Source organism: Acinonyx jubatus, chromosome E4, assembly GCF_027475565.1.
Source record: "Acinonyx jubatus isolate Ajub_Pintada_27869175 chromosome E4, VMU_Ajub_asm_v1.0, whole genome shotgun sequence".
NCBI classification, from domain to species: domain Eukaryota; kingdom Metazoa; phylum Chordata; class Mammalia; order Carnivora; family Felidae; genus Acinonyx; species Acinonyx jubatus.
Window position 1 is genome coordinate 53,390,946 of NC_069395.1, and position 20,416 is coordinate 53,411,361.

At 38.1% G+C, this 20,416-nt stretch overlaps 1 long non-coding RNA gene across 2 annotated transcripts in view; it reads right to left on the reverse strand.

Annotated features, from left to right (window-relative positions):
* Nucleotides 1–20,416, reverse strand: part of LOC113595649 (uncharacterized) — a 551,139-nt gene that overhangs the window by 141,363 nt on the left and 389,360 nt on the right. The window lies entirely within an intron of this gene.

Here is a 20,416-nt window from a genome sequence, read left to right on the forward strand (position 1 = left end):
ATGTCCGGGCATACAACTATCCAAATTCCATCTTTGCTTTTGAAAAGATATTCACTAGAAGTCCTTAGGGCTCCTCTTCTTGTTCATGAGACTGATTCAAATACAATTCTACTATGTACTGTTCTTCTTTCTCTCAGGAATTCTTGCCTCATTTCTAAACCTGGGATGATTTCTTTGAGTATTATGTCCCTTCTCCTTAGTAGTAATTACATCCTAAACCTTATTACTCTCCTTATCTGTAAAATGGGGATATTAATACATACCTTCTGGAGTTTTGTGACCCTGAGAGTACCCGACATATTGTCTGAAACATGGTTGGTCTCAATACCCAATAACTATTAATTTACAAAAGTCACTTTAAGTGCCAAAGGAATAAAAGAATTATGGGGTTTAGTATGAGAGATCACGGAAGCATAATGGAAGAGCCTTGTAGGATTTAGACTGGAGAAGATGGAAGGAGAACATAGCTGGGGAAGAACAGTGTGTACAAAGGCAAAGGGGTAGGACTTCTCCTGGTGTTTTCTGGGGACAAGGAGCTACCACTATGGTTATGGCACTCATTCACTCATTTCTTTGTTTCTATTTTTCCAAGACAGGGATTTGTGTTTGGTCATTGTGGGAGACAGGATTAATGGGTAGTTTGAGGATAAAATATTGGAGGTGTAAAGACAAAACTGAGAATTTTGGATCATGTCTTACAAAAGGAAACACAGGTTTTTGAGAAGAATTTATCACGGTTTTGGAAAAAGTCTAAGTTCTTGTCAGTGTCACTTTTTCATTTTGACCCAATTCATAGGAGAATCTTACTTTCTGTCAGTTGAACAAAAGCTTCAAATTACTTTAACTAGAAAAAAATGAGAAAAAGAAATTTCATAATAGCCACATTTTTAATACTTTCAGAAAAAGACATATAGAAGTTTTCTTATTAAATTCAAAGTAAATGTTTAATAAAGATTACACTGGGTCATTTTTAAAATATTACATGTTTTCTAAAAAGTAGTATTTAAAAAAAAATATCAACCTGAGATGTTATGAGCACTAAAAAATAATCCCTGGGGATTTCAATCTCTCTGCACATTTATTTGTTTTTGTCTTAAATATACCCTGTTTCTAAAATTAAATTTTTGGCAGTGCTTTGAAATTGCCTAGTTCTGTCTGTCTATCTATCTATCTATCCATCTGTCTATCTATAATTTTCTTTCACTGGCAGTAGCTTCACTCACAGAGTATGTGGGTGGCTTGGAACCTCTCCCTAGAGTTCCTAGTAACTAGCCATGGTGGCTGTCATAGCCACTCATTCAATCTGTGATCCATGGGATCAAGACATGAAAGGATATGGGTAAAATTTAAATGTAATTATTACTGAGGAGAACTGACACATGAAGCCTATAATGCTTTACCACCACCACTCCCCTCCCCCCTCCAACAAAAGCTGGTTGGATGGTTCTTTTTAATCTTGAAGGCATGGCATATAAGGACCTTTAGTTCTGACTGGTGCCTGGGGGGACAATTAAGGTAGCATTCTATCTGGAAGCTGGCAGGGAGTTGACATAGGAAGAGGATGCTAAGCATCCAGGGTATTCCAGCTTTCTGCCACAGCCCTTGAGATATCTGAAGCCATTGTGCATGAGCACAGTTAAACATGGTCCTGACCAGCATTTTCGTTAATGGAACTGGTTGACTTTGTTTATCTTTTCATGGCCCATCTGTGGTAGAAAACAGAGGGATTTTAAGAGCTGAAGCACAGAATTTCAGCATTTGGGTTTCCTTGGAGTCATGTCAAAGCTGAGAAAATACTTTTACTTTCATATACACTCTCTTTATTGCTGATGTATATAAAAGACCTTTCATTTTCCTACTGATTATGCTGTCTTGACCTTTGGTTTTTGAGGTTTGAGGTTAAAAGAAGAACAATAACAAAATAAAAAAGTAATCAACAAGACTTGATATTGTAGAAATATAAGCAGGAAGTAATCTCTAAAGGTCATTTCAGTCCAGCTGTCTACTTTTATTTAGGGTACACTATTTATTAATAAGAACATATGTTACCTTAGAGATTTTTAGTATATGACAATCTATATCTTCCCCTTACAATGAATTTTAAGAGGTAACATTCTATAATCCTATGACCATTCTTTAAGGCAACTTGAATCTTTTAATTTGTAAAATATCTTCATTATTATGAATCAAGCAATAGTCAAGCAGTCAACCTAAATTTGTTCTACTCCTATTTTACATCAGGCATTGTGCTAGGCATTTTGTGATATTTTTTTTTCCTCATTAGAAATGAAAATGAGCTGTTATTCTTAATCATCTTTTATTCTTAAGCCCCCAATACTTGCTGTTATCATGTCTATCATCCATTCTGCCCCTAACATACATGGATAAAATGTGCCACGTGATTTTTATATTTTTTCATGAATACTATTTATGTCCCATTAATCATGTTCCTACTATTTTAAACTCTTAAAAACTGATGCAAAACACTTCTCATTCCATTTACAGTTAAATCTCATTTTTATTACTCATCAAATACACATTTTTTTAAAAAGCAGACATGTGCAAGTCCAAAAGAATTTTGCCTATGAATTTTCATTCTTAGAGTACTGAATTCCTAAGATAAGGAGACCATCATGAGAATCAGTAGATTTCTTATATGACATCCCTTATATAATTAATAATATTTTAACCATTCATCCACAGATAATTATTGAATTTCTACTGTATGTTACCATGTGCCTACTGTGCTGGATACTAGAAATCTAAATACAAATATGAAATAGTTTCTTTTCACTAGGTATTTACCATAGTATGTGGTCTTAACTGAGTGGGAAGAAGCTAGAAGCCAGGCTACCAAATAAGAAACCAAGTGTTGATGTCTGTAAAGCAAAAAATGGATCTGTAAAGCAAAAAATTGGACCTAATGATTGATAGGGTTTAGGTGGTAGATAAAGGGAGAGATTAATGTGTTCACTCATTAAAACCATTATTGTTTTGAGAGTCTGGAAGAAATAAGAAACAACAAATAAAAACAAGGAAAGAACAAGTCAGAGTGCTAGAAGAAACAAAAAGGGCTTATCCACTTTAAGTTGGGAAGAGACTTCATTGAAAAGATGACATTTAACTCATGATGTGAAAGTTGGGAGAAACCAGCTGCTTGAAACCAAAATGCTGACAGGGGCCAATGAGTTGGGGGTGAGTAGTGGGAAAAGGAAGTTAAAAATACTATCTATGACCATGTGACCAGTTTTAGAAATGAGGAATCTACTAGTTGTATTCCTTCCTAATTCTGATATGACTACATTGATGTATGTACTAACCAATGTTTTCCTTCCAACTCTCCATTCCTTTGTCATCTGTTAATAGTAGTTAACTTTACATCTTGTATTTTAAGTAACATAATATCAAAGAGGGAGTATGACTCAGCTGCAAAAATAAGGAACATCATCCACAGATGGATGAATGAACTTTGGATCTTATTTGGGGAAGAGCTAGAATATTGTACAAGGCACAGCTGCATCACTGGGTGGAACCATCATTTTGATATAATATTTATTTGGAAATAAATTATGATTAAAGATGCCCTGTTGACAAGGGGTGAACTGTGGTGGGTTTGTACTAGCACAAGTTAGTGAACATGGAAGAATAATTCCTAGAATTATTTTCCCTATAGAGTTACAGGGAGAAGTCTGCATGAGATCTGGAAGGTGGAAATGAAGGAGCAGCCATCTTTATACTTGAAAGGCTAGAGTACAGTGCCAGGTACTGTGGCAGCTCACAGTCATTGTTGTGGATCTGCCAGCTCACTATGCTTCTGTGGGGCAACACCTGGACCCACAGCTCATCTAGCTCCTTGCAGATCTTCTATAGCTTCTCCAAGTCCCAAGCCAGGCATTTATGCAGCTCTGTGGGATCTAATTTTCCCTGCCGTCACCCGTGTCCTCAAAGTTGGTGGTACCTACAGACAGATGTGGGTTCCAGCTTGTTTGTATGGGTATGGTGTTCAAGAGAAAGTGACAGTATTGAGACTAGGCAAAGAAGATCCAATATGTAAGGTAACAGTAGTCCTTGAAGAAGAAAACTAATACAGAAAACAGGAGAAATACTAAAATTATAATTTAAAAAACTTCTGAAATAGAAAAAGATTTGAAAACACAAATTGAAATGCAGTGTACATACCTTAGGAATACTGACCCTGAATGACTGAATTTTAAAAATTACTGAACTTAAGAAAATATGAAAAATTCCCTAAGTGTCTTCGCAAAAATATTATCACCAGACTCACGAACACTATTATTTTTCTGTCTGCTCTAACAAATTGCCACAAACTAACTGGCTTAAAATAACAGAAATTTATTCTTTTACAGTTTTAGAGGCCGCAAGTCTGTAAAGAGTCTTACAGGGCTAAAATAAAAATGTAAAAGAGGCTACATCCTCCTGGAAGCTCTCAGGAAGAATCCAATTCTTTGTCAGCTTCTAGAGGCTATTCTCATTCCTTGGTTAATAGCCCCATATCACCTCACATTTTCTCTCCTTGCTTCAACCATTACATTGTTTTCTGCCTTTACCTCCCTACCTGCCTCTGCCTCCCTCTCATCAGGATACTTGTGATTACATTTAGGGCCCATTTGGATAATCTAGGATAATGTCCCTATCTGAAGATCCTTAATTTAATCACATCTGCACTGTGCTTTTTGCCATGTAAGGTAATATTCACGGGTTCCAGGTATTAGAACACGGATATCTTTGGGGTGGGGGCATTATGCAGCTTGCCACAAACACTTTAACCAGAAGAAAGGAGAAAATATATTTAAAAGACCCAACGGAAAAATATGAGCCAAAGGATTTTATATCCAGCAAAACCGACATTCAAGTATAGTTTGGCATGGAAAACAACTTTTAAGAACTCAGAAAAGGGGCGCCTGGGTGGCTCAGTCACTTGAGCATCCGACTTCGGCTCAGGTCACGATCTCGCGGTCCGTGAGTTCGAGCCCTGCGTCGGGCTCTGGGCTGATGGCTCAGAGCCTGGAGCCTGTTTCCGATTCTGTGTCTCCCTCTCTCTGACCCTCCCCCATTCATGCTCTGTCTCTCTCTGTCTCAAAAATAAATAAACGTTAAAAAAAAAATTAAAAAAAAAGAACTCAGAAAATATTGTTCCTGTGAGCCCTTCATGAAGAATCTATTAGAAAATGAGCTCCAGACAACTAAAATAACTAGACAGACATTGACCTAAGAACTTGTGATCATGAAACACCTGGTTTTTACAAAAATAAGGCTTAAAAGGAAGAGACTATGGCATATAATGGCTATATCCTCTGACATGTAGGTATATTATAACTTTAAAATGGGTAGGGAAGAATGAGGAGGATTATTAAAAATATGTTTTAAGCTGTTCTTACTAATTGCATTATTGATTGCAGTTATATATTAGAATTGCTATTCTCAAACTGTTGTGTATAATGTGGAATAAAGTAAATGTATAATAATCATTCAAGGCTCAGCTTCAAAAAAATTCCTCTATAAGGATTTTTTAAATTCCAGTAGGCAGAAGAAAGCTTTTCCTTTCTCTGAATTCCCATTATATATTATATAATTCTTTTATGACCTTATTATTTTCAAAATTATGAATTTCTGTACTTAGCATAGTGCTAAGCATATAAAGTTGGCCAGTAAATATTTTTTGTGTGAATAAATAAATGATTTACCCTGAAGAAATTTAGCAGGTACAGAGATAAAACACTGATATTGCTAATAAAATTCTCATACTGGGTCCACATTTCTTTTTTCCCCAAAGTAATGTAATATCTGAAGGATAAAGTATCTTCATTAATAATGTCTCTTCATTAAATAGTGAAAAGTTCCTTCTACAAATCCAGGTCCTGCCCCCCAGCAAATGTTTTTGTTTTGTTTTGCTTGGTCTAGATTGGTAGTATGGAAATAGCTCCCCAAGGAGCCACAGTTTTACTGTTTTCTAAAAGTATTTACTTCCTATGGATATAATTTATTAGACAAACATCATAAACCATAATTACATATACACAAAAAAATCAATTACACCATTACTAATTATCTGCTTACAATTTCCTTAAACAAGGTACTTTGTACAAGATATAAGGATGCTGTAGCATTCATTCTGAGTCTCTAGCCCAGCAATATGCTTACGAGCAAAAGACATTTGTAAGAGGAGGCTTTAGCCAGCTGGTGTTAGATGAAAGAAAAAGTATGCCTTTCTTCTTCTAGCTTGGCAGATTGTCCATTAATTTAGTGTCAATTGAAAATATAACTCATATACCACCCGATAGGAGTCTGTCTGGAAGAGGAATAAAATCTAGCTGAGGAGCGTGGAGAAAGAATAGTGTCCTGAGCTAAGTGCATACATGTAGACAATTGTGTCTAGAATCACATTTCATAGGAAGGTCTGAATTGTTTTTTCCCCCACAAAGTTAAATAAAACAGGAACATTTTTCAAAGTATAGTAAGTTATGCTCTTCATAAGATTTTTGCCAGAAATTTTCAAGTGGCTAAGTGACAGCACAATGTGCCATAACTTCCTAAATAAAAGCTTCCTTCTCAGGGTGGGGTGGGGGGTTGCAGAGGCTGAGATAGACCTTACAAGCATCAACAAAAGGACTGACTGAATGTAAGTGAAGGAAAAGGAAAAATAAAGCAGGAATGAAAAGGACAAGAAATAAAGGAAGGGATGATATAAGTTTCCTTCAAGAGCATAGGTTCCACTAAAGGTATATTAAATTTGAGGACATATAAAATTCAATTCAATTTACTTGAACAAGTATTTGTTAAATTTTTGTTTTCACAAGGTGACTAACATTGTGCTAGGTGTTCTGGGGAATCTGAAAGAAGTAGAAAGGTAGCAGAATAATACAACTGGTATAAATCTAATACTTGGAATCAATGGAGGCTTGAGTTGAAGTTGAGACTTTACCATCATCTAGCAGCTGTATATTTTGGCTGATCACTTACTTGTAGGTCCCCTACTTATTGCCTTCCTTGCTCCACCATCATACAGATAGCGATAATTAAACTTATTATGTTAGATTGTTGAGAGGATTAAGTGATGTAGTTCATGACATTTTAAAGATGTTTAATAATTTTTAGTTGCCACCTGTAGAAACCACATCTCCTGTCCTGCAGGATCTTAATTCACAGAAACCAAAGACATAAGAGCCTCTAAAAGAAGTAAAGACAAATTTATATGGGCTTGCAAGAAAGATGAGTAATATAAGTGGAGTATTTTGGATGATCAGCAAATGGTGAAGACTTTTTGATTTGTGTGAAGTGGTAAGGCTGTAGGTTTTCATTATTGAAAATTCTACAGGCTTAAAAAACTTAAAAAAAAAAGTCAGCCTTAGCATTGAGGTGAGAAAAGTAAGAAAAGTAAGGTTTACAGTAGCAGAGACTACTAGTTAATCAACAAAGCTATTTACTCTTCTTTCTGGGACTCCCAGCCTCCCTTGCAGTTAGTGGTGGTCATGTGACTGAGTTCTATCCAAGGAAATGTGAGTTAGAGCCCCTCCCACTTGCAGTCATCCATGTTCTCTTATCTACTGGTGAATATTAAACCCCAGGGAAATTCTGAAACCTTCTTCAGCCTGGGCTTGTAACCAACTGCTTGGAATAGATCCTCTTTCCCCACTCTTGTCACTAATCAGAAACACCTATTTGATCTACATAGCAAGAAATTTCCAATATTTTATGTCATTGAGATTTAGGGATTTTTCTTTTACAGTAAGTAGAATTGCTCAACTAAAACACTTGGAGAAAATAAGAAATTGACTATAGATAGAATCACTCACAAAGCCAAGTTTAAAACCTCAGAACATCAAGGAATCAGACTAGAATGTTAGAGACAGGTGAAATTTTAGAGATTATACTAACATTCTAGTAGAGAAGCAGCCATATGTAAGGGAAAAAGGTAACACCAGGACTGCAACTATCACCAACCACTATCATCATCATCAGCAGCAGCCAGATGACTTGTGTGAATCCTGGTTTACCATTCACTAGCTGTGTAACTTTGGGAAAGATACTAAACTACTCCATGCCTCAGTTTGTAAAATAGAAATGAGGATAATATTTACTTCACAGAATCGCTGATGGCATTGTTATTTCATATGTGTAAAGCATTTAGAAGAATGCCTGGAACATAATAAGCACTAATTATGTAGTAGCTATTATTGGTATAGTTTTAGAATGAGTCATGACAATGGGGAAAATATGAGGCCACTGAGGCCTCATATTGTTATCACCTTTCCTTATCTATGTGTCTACAAAAAGCATGGTCATACGCAGCTGAAAAGTGTGGGTATTTTGACTCTATGTGGGTGATGGCTTTTAAACATGAGGAAGTATTTCTAATATTCTGATTCTTTTTTTTAAATGTTTATTAAAAAACATTAAAGCAGAGCAGAGTGGGGCAGAGAAAGAGAGAGGAGAGAGAAAATCCCAAGCAGGCTCTGCACTCAGTGCAAAGCCCGATGTGGGGCTTGATTCCATGAACTGTGAGATCATGACCTAAGCCAAAATCAAGAGTCAGGTGCTTAACCGACTGAGGCACCCAGACACCCCTAATATTCTGATTATTAAGTTTTATAGTGGGTAATGAGTATTTGTTTTATTATTGTCTTCCATAATGTTCACATACATATATATTATTTTGCATGCATCAAATATTTCACCAAAAACATGATTTATGAAGTCCTATTTATGAATTTATGGAAAATTATATAAATAGACTGCATATGTAATAAGAATAGATTTTTCAATAATTTTTTAAACTTTTTAAAAAATTAAGGTCAAGTTTGACCATGTTACTTCTTGGCTTGAAACTCTTGGATGACTCCATTGCCTACAGGGTAGAATTAAGATGGTGTGGCATAGAAAAGATTACTAGTTGCCTTTAGTATTTTTTCCCCTTTTTCCTGACTTTGTTAGGGAGAGCAACCGTGCTCAGCTAAGAAACCATATTTCCTAGCATCCCTTGCCTATAGGAATGGTTATTATGACTAAGTTCTGGCCAATGGAATAAAAGCCAAAGTTTCAAATGTAGCATTTAGAAAAGTTTCATCAAAAAGGGAACTTAATTGGGGGAATGTTACCTGTTGTTATTTTTTTTTTCTCTTTCAATCTCCTTGACTGGAAGAATAGTGGCGCAAACTAAAGTGGCCATCTTGAGGCATTGAAATGGTCTTATAGAAAGAAGTCCTGCACTAAATATGAAAGAATTGAAAGCAAGAATGAGCTGAGATCTTTATTTAAAAAAAATTTTTTTTCAACGTTTATTTATTTTTGGGACAGAGAGAGACAGAGCATGAATGGGCGAGGGGCAGAGAGAGAGGGAGACACAGAATCGGAAACAGGCTCCAGGCTCTGAGCCATCAGCCCAGAGCCTGACGCAGGGCTCAAACTCACGGACCGCAAGATCCTGACCTGGCTGAAGTTGGACGCTTAACCGACTGCACCACCCAGGCGCCCCAAGCTGAGATCTTTAATGTTTCCTCCATCATGAAGATAATTTGGACTGCCTATACCTGGATTTGTTGTACATGAGAGAAAAATAACCCCGTGTCTTAATTAAACCATTGTTTGGTGACTTCCATCTCTTATAGCCATACACAATTTCTAAATAATATATGTATAACTTTAAGGTCTGGTGTCTACCTGTCTCTTCAGTCTTATATAGCATGCCTACCTAATTTTGCCCTCGACTCTCAAATACCTACATCTCAAACAGAATAAATTATTTTTGGTTCCTTAAAATTGTTGCTCTATTCTGCATGAAATATTTTCTTCTCTCTCTTTGACTACTTTTAATATCTACCTTCTCTGGTCTTAATTATCACTGGTTCCAGGAAGACTTCCTCTTCATTCATTAAATCCTATATTTCTGTCTTGTCTTTTATCAAGTATAATTGATAAATTGCTTGTATACTTCCTTTACTAAAACCTAGGTTCAGTGAAAGCAATAGCTATGTCATATCTACAGTTTTATCTCTAACATCTAGCAGCAATTCAGGCATCTTAGAGCCAGTTAGTAAATGTATGGTGACTAGTGAATGAATAATGAATAAATAGGTAGATAAATTCATACCAAAGTAAAAATTACAGATTTATCCAAATGAGCTGATAACAGGGTTATTTTGCCTACAAAGAAGAGTTTAGGGTGTAGCTCCTATGAGAGAGATGGGTGGTCCTTTTTGTTCTCCTGATATCACATGACATAGCCTTCCTGCTCCACAGAAGGAGAAGATGGAAGATTTCCACTTTTGTTTATCATTTGCCATTATTAACATATACATGCCTCACTCTCCCTTCTCCTCCTCCTCCCCTCTCACACACCATGGCTTAGAAGAAAATTCAGTCAAGGATGAATGCTTCTTCAGAGAAAACAGCATCTCTAATTTAAACCATACAAAATCCAAGGAATCAATCTGGCTCTTTTCAGATTGAGTCATAGATTTGGACAAGTGTGTTGACATATGCCAGATGCTACTGATACCATCAACTCTTGACGTAAATTTGACTTTATTTTCCAGTTTTTATCATTACTCACACTTACATGTTCTTTGTTCCCTTTCTAAAGAAATAACGTGTCAAAAGTTAATTTATCTTGGGGGTCTGTGTCTATGGAGAGACTGAAATTTGGCTAGAAATGTTTGTTGGCCAAGAGTGAATTACACTGCTTATGATTTACTTGGATGATTCTGTGAGTTTAAGATACCTAACATAAAAATGTTACTTAAGGGGCACCTGGGTGGCTCAGTCACTTGAGTGTCTGATTTTGATTCAGTCATGATCTTGCAGTTAATGAGTTCAAGCCCCATATTGAGCTTGCTGCTGTCAGCACAGAGCCTGCTTCAGATCCTTTGTCCTCCTCTTTTTTGCCCCTCCCCTGCTTGCACTCTCTCAAAAATAAGTAAAAAAAATTGTTTTTAATGTTACTTAAAATAGAGGCCTTATCTGGGATTTCCAATAATTCTTAAGATTGGGCAAGTAATGAAACATCCACCCTTAAAGACTGGGCAAATAAAGTAGCTGAGTTCCAAGAGTTTGCAAAACAGTTCTTTATTTCCCTTGGCTTAATGTTCTGTCACTGAATAAGGGAATGCTTTCTAAACTTCTTCCTTTTAAGGTACTCAGATGAAGTTCTAAAATTCTAAAAAGGAGGTTTGGGGCCAAGAACCAGAGAAGCTGTGTTTTTGAGACTTATGCATCAACTTGCGTTTGTGTTTGTTTAAAAATTACTTACTGAAATTACTTATACATATTGAAAAATTTTATCAACAGTTACCTACTCCTACCTTCTTGGTCAATGTCAGAATAGATTGAAATACAAATGAAATTTACTGTGTATCTGGATTCTTTTTGTAACTAATAAATTTGGTCAAAGTCAGCCAAATCCTTTAAAAGTTGCTATGAAATAAATAGGTAGATACTCTTGACATGCCAAGTTGAAGAAGAGGCTTTAATTTAAAAAAATTAGGTTGATATAAATATATAATAATATACTTGAGTCCCATAGCCACTAAAGGAAATGTGGCCAGTAGAAAAAGGAGGTGATAGTAAGGAGAGATGGAGGCAGAATAAGTGAAGAAATTTTAGGTGTGTCTCAGAGGCTGTCAACATCTCCTCCCCTGCATGACAGACATTGCTAATTGACCTAGACATTCTCTTCTGTTAGGCCTGGTTTAGCATCATTATTTTTGTTAACCTGGTTTTTCAGGTAGATACTAAAATTGATTGGCATTAGTAAGATAAAGAAGAGTTCTTTGTAACTAAAATATTAAAAATGTAAGTATTGGAGGTACTTAAAACGTAGTGAAAAACTAACCATGGAGATGGGCCTAAATTAGGAGTTCCAGTTAACATAATTAAGGGACTGAGTTGGGATGTGAGTCCTACAGGTTGAAGAGCTGTTCCAATGGGGAGAGGGGATGTGGGGGAAACATGGTGTGGGATAACTGAGCATCCTTTGACTACTTGTACAGTATAGAGTACATAGATCCAATTTCCTTCATTTATGGTTGTATAACTTTGCACAAGTCACTAAACTCTGAATTGCTCTGTCTTCATTTGTAAAATGTCATGACAAAGTCAGAAGAATTAAATGAGATGATCAGAAGTTTTGTCAATTATAAAATGTTGTGAAAACCTACTATTAAGGGGCTATTGATTTGTAATAAACAGCTTCCAGATAGACCCTAGATCATTACTACATCAGTGAATGTGAAATTTTGAGAATACTAAGTGGATAAAAATCAAACTAGAGCCAATCTACAGAGAAATCAGTCCTCCAAAATTATACACTAATCACAAGCAGGACAAAATAATGGTGGAGGTAGAAGTGACTGAAGGGCTTTAAAGCCTAGAGTCCACAGATACAAGATGTGGGAGGAGACCTTGGAGCCTTCATCAGGGAAATGAATTGAGTCACTATATCTGGAGTGATTTGGCTGTTGTGCTGTGCAGCAGACAGTGGTACATGTGTGTGCTAAAAGTAGAGGGTAAGCCTAAGGTCCAACTTCATGCCCTGCTCCCCTCCCACAATGACCAGAATAAGCAGGCCCCATACAAAGTTCCCCAGTTTAAAGAGTTTCAAACACTTAAAGAAAGGCTGCACCATGAAAAAAGAGGCAGCAAAATTAAAAACCAGAACTCTTCCCTCCGGTTAAAAAACAGTGTTAGAAGAAGTTCATATGAGGAATAAGGGGCTGGTTTTCAGAGGAGGGGGTCATTTGATGCTAGTCCAAACCAAGTTGTTTGTGAGGGCTTACCTACACTGCAGAAGATCTTCAGGAAGCTACTCACCTACAGTGTAGTGTACATCATGAGTCCCATAGCTTACTTATGACATGTCCTCATTATTCACACTGGTATTACAGAAACTTTCTTCAGAGAATTGTGAAGAATAACTTGGAAGCCAGCCATGCTTCTGGGATCCAAGCAGGCAGAAACACTGGGATGTGGGAATGGTAAGCAAGCACTGAATTGGGTACACTGTGTGGGTGGGCTCCTGATAAGCCACAGGTAAAGGTGGATGTGGCAGAATGTGGCAAAACTTTGATCACATGACTTTGGGTTATTTTTCAGGAGGTTACTATCCAGTGGTATCCTGACTTCTAAATGTGGCAATTATACAAATATTTGCTGAACATTTGTCATGTACCATGTATGAATGCCTGTGAGAAATAACCCCTGATGGAGTTCTCTTCAGTCCATTCCAGCTGCCTTACAAATAAGATAATAGTTAGATAAAAAGATATTGAAAGATATTACAAGTGCAGATGAGTGGGACAGACATAGGCTGCTATTGTATTAGAAAAAGAAGTCCTTATGCATTAGAACTCCTTGAGAGGTTTGCATGGATGTGGTGGTCCATGGCTGAATGTTAAGATTAAGTAGCAGAAAAGGAAAAATGTTAGGCTGTTGGCCCTGTGACTTGTAATCTTTGTGGATCCTAAACAGGCATAAACCTCCTATGACCAAAAAGAGCTATGAAACCTAGTCATTCCTCCAGGATTTGGAAAAAAGGCAAGAATATTCCACAGTGCAATGAACAGGATGAGAAACTAGAATGAAGGGCATACTAAGTATTTATGCCATGAGTTGAAGTCATCTGTTACATGTGGCTGTTCAACGTCTTTTGAAAAGACTCTATATTTTCATTATTCTCCTATTATGATTTCCACCTTTGTTGGGTAGAATGGTGATGGCAGGTCATCTAGATTCTACCAATACATGCAATTCAGAGTGAGTCATGTCAGAAAAAAGGTTATGTGCAGGTGGCTGCGGCTTGGTTCTGGGGTCAATGGTAGATACACTGTTCTGTGGTGAGGTTCTGTGAGGAGTTTCTGGAAACTCAGCCATAAGTTTATTTCTCCAGCCCCTTGAGCTACCTAATGCCTTAATAAATTCCTTTTCTGCTTAAAGTTGCCAGAGTAAGTTCTCTTTTTTGGAACTAAGAGGCCTAGCTGACATTGTATTGGCTCTATATAGCATTTGTAGCTCTTGGCTTTAGAACCTCCCTATATCCCTCCCTGGATACTGAATGGATCACATGAAGTCTAAGCAGTAGAGTGACCACAAGTAATTCATGATATAAACGGAGTATAATTTCATTGTCTCCCTCCAACCCTTTAATGTCTACTAAGAAGAAATAATCTTTCCCTACTCTGTAAACCCTGGTAGATCCCAGGACTTTTCTATTCAGGAGGTATGGTCACTTTAAGAACACAGTCTGAAGTCAGTAATTACAATATCCAGGATAAGATATTAAAGAGACCTCAAAATGTGATTTAATGGCTTATGTCCTCCTTATCTCTGGACCAGCCTGGAAGTTTCTAGTGGGAAAGGGGGGTATGGTTAACTTCTTCCCTGTATTTTTATCTTTTTTCACCTTGCTCATGTGGGAATATAAAGAATAGAAAAAGCATCAATTGAACTGACCAAATAAAGTCAGCTTAACACAACAGGTGTTTAGAGTCTTGCATGAAGCACTTTGGTGGCTCTTTGGAAGGTAGGATCAAGTCTCTCAGACTTCAGTTTCCTTGTCCCAAGCAGATACTTCTCTAATCTAGATGGTTATTTGTGCCTTCTGTAGAGTCTGTGCTATCTGTAGGCATTTATTTCCAGGTTTTTGCTGCTGGGGTTCCACTGCCTCTCTAGGTGGCTATAATATAGGAAAAACACCCATGGGAAGCCCGCATACTTGGTTCCCATCAGCATCCTTTGCCTTGACAAACTCTAGCAGTGTTGGCCAATCTCAATATAATAGCATGTTCTGTTTCCTTGCCACTGGAGCAGTTGGGTCATATTTGAGTTGAGATTCTTTGGGTGAATATTAGACCTCAAACCTTTATGACATATAGTACTCACAAATTAAGCTTTTTTCAGTAGTCCCGTGGAAAGCCACACTCCTCCTATGAGTGAGATGAAGGGGGCAAGCATCTCTTCCTAAAATCTTGTTATAGAGATAAAGGACAGATATGTGTTTTATTAAAACAAAATGCTTTTAATATTTGATAAACCGAATTCAGCAAACATGCATGCAGTGAGTAGTGAGTTAGGCTCTGGAGATGCAAAAATAAACAAAAAATGGTACTTCCTCCCTGTGTAGCAGATTTATAATTGCAAACAAGTAATCACAGAAAGGCGTGTGTCAGATGGAAATGATGGTGTAAGCTAGTCTGCTGAAATGGTGTGGTCAGGGAGTAGATTTAAAGAATGAGTAATGATATTTTTCAGAGAAAAAAAACCACATTAACTCAACAGAAAATGTCTGGATGTATGAGGTTAACAGGAAAATATGGGAAAATTTGAAATTGAGAGGGAAGATTAGGCTAGCAATTCAGATCATTGATGGGGGAGTTTCCTTTAGATTGTGATGTTTTATCTTGTGGATGCACTTCAAGTGACCTTTGGGAAGCTCATGGCTTCAGACATCTGCATACTTTGTTTGACTTTAGGTATCTACATAAGTTGTTTGAGAACATCAGCAAATATCAATAAAACAAGCATCAAGAATTTATAATGAGTAGAATTATTTTCCTTGGATCCAAACAAATAAGGCATAAGGCATAAGGCAATGAGTTAATAACAGACTTTGGATGAAATAACAAAAATTAGAGCTCCTCATTTTTCAGAAAACCTTTGGGACAGTCACAGAAATACTCAGAGGTCAATTCTTAGTCTTCAACGCTTTTACTGTTAAAAATAATGAGAAAATAAACAAATAAAGCACTTAATTTGATTATGTAAGAGGAAAAAACACATTGAAAGTCCTAAGAAAATTAGAAATGAAATAAAACAAAATTCGGAAAAAAATAAATTGGTAAGCAAAAAATGTTACAATAGAACTAACAAACTCAAGAGCTATCTTTACTCTTATAAGACTGCAGTTTTATAAAGGAAGAAATAAATGAAGATGAAAAGGAGGAAAAACACCATAGAAGATAGTATTAGCAAGGGTTCTCTAAAACAAGAGAGAGGAAATTGATCAGAGGGTATGATGGCAGAGTTTCAGCATTGCAGCAGATGACCCAGGTAATCAGATGGCAGCAGCAGAATCAAAGTTTCTTGCCTTCTTTCCAGTCAAGGACCCTTCTCAGTTAGTCACCAGGAACAGGGAGACCTGATACAGAGACAGTCACCAGGAATAGGGAGACCTGATACAGAGACAGAGACAGGGACAGAGGAGTGGTGGCTGCTCCTCAGAGCGAACCCAGAGCATTTGGGAGTGATGATTTTCTATATCTTTTTCCTATCTTCTCTGCTAGTTTTGATGGTCTGGATCATGGGAGACCCACACAGTCCTTCTCAGGTTAGGAGTAAGGAGAGTGAGACTTAACACAAGAAACAGGTAACATTTAATATGGGATATGGGAGGCAGTTTCTGTCCTCACTCCTGGGTCCAGAAATCATGGATGTAGCTGCAGGTTAGAAGTCACTAAGCTCCACAAAGTGGGTGACCCAACAGAGGAATGCTGTGTCCAGAGGCCCAAATGCCTCAAATGCTGGTGGATTCACCACACTTGTGCCTGTCAGGCTCTGGATCACCGAGTCCGGTTGTTGCTACTGCCTTGAAACACTCATATCTCAGGACCATACTCATCAGACAGAGCTGTGGCAGGGAGATGGTCTTGTGTCCCTTTTGTCTTCCAACTTGCACAGGAGAACAGAAGCAGACGATAAGTAGGTCACATCTAGGACCTCAGCTGTGCAGTCTGGGAAATGTAGTCTGAAGCATTCCCAATAAACAACCAAACTGGACAGAACACAATGGAACCCAACCCAACCCAACCCATCCCGACCCGACCAAGCCATAGAAAGGGGTTGGAAACTGATGTCATGTGCTGAGTCAGCATAATGTGTCTAGATGTAGGTTTCCTTTCACTTACCTTGTTTGGGGATTCCTGAACCTGAGAGTAAATTTTTAGTAATTCTGGAAAATTCTCAGCCACTATGTACTCAAATGTTGCCTGTCTTTTTCAGGTTCCCACTTTCTCTTGGTTTTTGGCCTCTGAAGATTCACCATTACTTTCTTTCTTTCCATTAACTCCTACCTGTACTCTTTTCTAGGATTTTTATAGTTTCATGTCACGCATTTAGATCTTTCATCCATTTTGAGTTTATTTTTATGTATGGTGTAAAAAAATCACCCAGTTTCATTCTTTTGCATGTAGCTGTCCAGTTTTACCAACACCATTTGTTGGAGAGACTGTCATTTTTCCCATTGTACATTTTTGTCTCCTTTGTCATAAATTGACCATACAATTATGAATTTATATCTGGGCTCTTTTTCTGTTTTGTGTATCTATGTATCTATTTTTGTGCTGTCTTTGTCAGTTTAATTTTCAGGCCCACCCAGGAACCTCAAGAGGGTTGAAAATTTTTTTTCTTCCCCTACACTTAAGTAGGTATGCTCCTACTGTAGTTCCCAAACATGCACTTAAAAATAACTTTTTTCCCTTACTTGAGGGCTGTAATGACTCCGGGAAGAGAAATGAAAGCTATTTCCTATTACCACACTCCCTCAGATGAATTCTCTCATAGCAAGCGGGGGAAGAGAGAGTGTGGTAAGAGAGGTTCCTTGAGAGTAGACCCCACAAATATTCTCTCTTTATCCTGGGTCAGGACTGAGTATGTCCCATTAGATTCTGCCAATCCAATTAAAAGGGGCAAGGCATCCTGGCTGTTGGTCTGGCTAAAGGCTAAAGGCAGGGCCCAGGTCATTGCCACTCTGGGATTGAATCTTGCATGAGGCACAGATGTGCAGAAAGGAGACACTAGTTCGCAGGTGCTGATGTATGGCTGCACTGACTAATACCCTCCAAGTCTTCTCTTCCACGTTACACTGTGCGTATTAAAATACACTCTTATCCTGCCACTACCCTGTTTAAAAATCCTTCAATGACTCTTTCATTACCTTCAAGTAAAACCCAAATATGTTATAGAAGGCCATTCATGATCTTAGCCATTAGCTGCTACCCGACTTGAGAGCCATTCAAAACATTTTGGTTTTCCATGATCATATCTCACTGTTCCAAATCTCTGGTCAGAGTCAGCCATTCTCTGTGTCTCCCAAATTGAATCAATGAACTCTCTTGCCAAAGGACTTTTGGATTTGAGAAGAGAGACAGAAATTGAGGGTGGGTGGAGACATACCATCTCAGCTGGTAGAATTGCAAGAGGTCAAACTCAAGAGTTGTTGGTGATCATGTTTTATCCAAATGTGTAGAAAACCACTCGGCAGTTACAGAGGATGAGGCCCAGATGCAGATAAATGAGAAAAAGACTGAAAGAGACTTTGTTGCATTGAGTCCCTGGTTCCAACTGGGTTTTATTACATTGCTGACCTGGCTAATGCCTCCTATCCTTAACAGTTGCTTGTGAGACATTACACAAAAATAAGGGAATGAGTTTCTGGTCTCCAGTGAGGGTGCCATACAGAGCATGCTATCAAGAGCATTCTCTTCACTTTGTCTACTTGGAACAGCATGTACTGTGAAGGAAGGGAGACATCCAGTTATTTCTAGCTTTGTCCTTAACTCAAAGAAAGTGCCCAATAAGGTTTTTTTTTTTTTTGAGGCTTTTATTTTATCTTTTAATTTATAAAACCTTTTTTTTTGAGGCCAATTCTCAGCAATTAAGACAGGATCCTGAGCTTTGTGAAAATATCTGCTAATCTGAATTTGATAAAGGTAATACATTTGGAGGATTGACTGGAAAAAATATGCCTTGTTAAATATTTTTCCTTCTGCAAATTGTCTCTTAAGTACAAATCAAGGCCAGCAATGTTTGGAATTCAAGGAGGAATCTAAAGAATTAAGTTAGAACACACAGATTATCTGCAAAACATTCCTTTGAGGCTTCAGGACCTAGCAAGTTGGTGCCGACTGAGCTTGAAGTGTGGAAATTTATACCTAAGAAATTTCCCTTTCTTTGTTAGTACAATACCTGGGAAGCCGGTTTGGAAAAGATGCAGTGGGGTGTGCCTGGGATGAATCCTTCCCTTTCATCCATAAGAAGCTGGCTCAGCTCTCTCCACATCTGGGCAGGCTGTGACTGAGCAGCCTGCACAATGCCAGCCACCAGAGGAAGCCCATGATGTAGCTCCACAGACTGTAGCTAAGAAGGGCACCAGTGGTTCAGCAAATTCAAAGCCAGACAGAGAAGTGGGTAAAGGTAGAGAGGCGAGGAGCTTGGGCACCTGATCCATGTAATAGGATGTTTATAGCCAGGTCTTCAAACTGGAGTCCCCCTCAACCTACAGGTACACCAAAGATGAAGGAGAACATGTTGGGGTTCCCTCATTAGCCTTTCTTTATTCAAAAAACCCAAAACCAAAAGAACCTTCTTAGGCTTTAGATAACAAGCTCAGAAAAAGGGAGGGGAGTAAACTATTGGTACCTATAAAGCTGACTTAATTAGGCCCTTCTCAGTGTCTCATGTGCGTACTTGGCACAATTTCTAGAAGAATCCTTATTCCAAATCCTTGGATGCCAGGGTCATCTTGGCACTGAATCTGGCGCCCAGTCCACTCCAAGCCCCTCCTCCTTCTTTCTAAGAGCAGGTCCCAGCCTCGATCTCCTTATTTGGGTATTAGGAAGGCAGGACCTATTGGATCTCTAAAGAACCTGGCGGTTGGGAGAATTAAAGGATTAAAGGCAGGTTAACAGAGGTTTCAGCTGTAACTGGCCTCTGAATCATGAAAGGAGGAAGCTGGCTCTCACTCCTGAGCCCAAGGCTCCCTCCCTCCCCTGGCTAATCCAGCATGTGGCTGCAGCTCCTCAGGAATGTGCTAAATGGAGGAAACAGATGGTTGGTTTCACTTTTAAAAGTAATAACAATTTAGAGAAACTGGCAGGGATGGGATCCCTCCAGGGCTTCCGCTTCTCAGTGATGCAACACTTCTGGTGCAAGCAGTGGTGATGCAAATGGCTTGGGCCAGCCCAGGAGGAATCTCTGGTGGGTGGAACAGACAGGGGGGATTTTCTTTTGGTTAGGCTAAAAATTGGCATCCCTGCCCAGTGGGAGGAGCAAGCAATTCAGACTTTTGTTTTTTCCAATCCACCCCATGAATGGAGACTCAGTTGTGGGGATAAAATCCATGTTCCTGATCACTCAGCTCCTCTGACTTTAAGGAGTTTTTGTTGTTGTTGTTGTTGTTGTTGTTGTTGTTGTTTTGTTTTTTTTTTTTTTTATAGGAGGGTCTGGCTTTTGACCACCTTAAGCAAAGAATAGAATAGTTTGTTCTCCTCAGGAAGGGAAATTGACCCTCCAGGTCTGTTCCAGAACCTTAATTTCACATACGGTATTTGTGAACCACCCTGAAAATCAGGAAGCTGCAGTTCTCGAGAGGCTCATAGTTACAAGAAGTAGAAGGAAGCCCAAACTAAAT